At 34.2% G+C, this 619-nt stretch overlaps 1 long non-coding RNA gene across 2 annotated transcripts; it reads left to right on the forward strand.

Moving 5' to 3' along the window:
• Positions 1–43: 43 nt before the first annotated feature.
• LOC107682273 (uncharacterized) lies at positions 44–536 on the forward strand. 2 transcript variants are annotated; one of them, XR_001633438.1, is made up of 3 exons: positions 44–132; positions 305–342; positions 455–536. It is a non-coding gene; the product is annotated as an uncharacterized LOC107682273 (long non-coding RNA). The 2 variants fall into 2 exon arrangements; XR_001633437.1 differs by having other exon boundaries at positions 44–121.
• The last annotated feature ends 83 nt before the right edge of the window (positions 537–619 follow it).

Consider the following 619-nt stretch of genomic DNA (forward strand, 5'->3'; position numbering starts at 1 on the left):
AGAGAAATAACCAAGCATATTTTTTCCCTTTTGTTTTTCAGGGGGGACTATTCCTTTAAAATATCATCCACTTTGAATTATAATTATACACTTACATGCTTAAAACAGTCCATCACCACAAGTAAAGTGCATGTCAGCCTTTGGTCTTAATTTCTAGTATTTTAGAACTTATGTCAAACTTAAATTATGAATTTCATACATTAAAAAAAATATATTGCAATTTACATTTAATTAATATAATTAAAATAATATTAATGCATTTACAAATGTTCTTTTTTCCCCTCTGAACATCTTGCAAACCCAGACTCTGAGCATGGCTTGCATGTTGGGTTTTATCTCTAGGTAATGACCCATCTGTTGTGTGTGTGCATGCTTTCCCAAACATGATTTTCTAAATTCCACAAGACGTTTAATTTCTGCTGAATGTAACGGTACCTTTTCCTGCTTCTGCCAGTTTCTACAACACCAAGTCTGTAGTGCTGTGCATTGGCATCACTGCCACAGTGTGTTTGTGTGTCACCATCTTCAGCTTTCAGAGCAAGGTGAGCAAATGCCAGAAAAATACCAATAAGCTTTTTTTTTTAGTGGACATCAGTGTGTTTTATCATATTGCTGTTGC

This window comes from Sinocyclocheilus anshuiensis, unplaced genomic scaffold, assembly GCF_001515605.1.
Source record: "Sinocyclocheilus anshuiensis isolate Anshui unplaced genomic scaffold, SAMN03320099.WGS_v1.1 C31988347, whole genome shotgun sequence".
NCBI classification, from domain to species: domain Eukaryota; kingdom Metazoa; phylum Chordata; class Actinopteri; order Cypriniformes; family Cyprinidae; genus Sinocyclocheilus; species Sinocyclocheilus anshuiensis.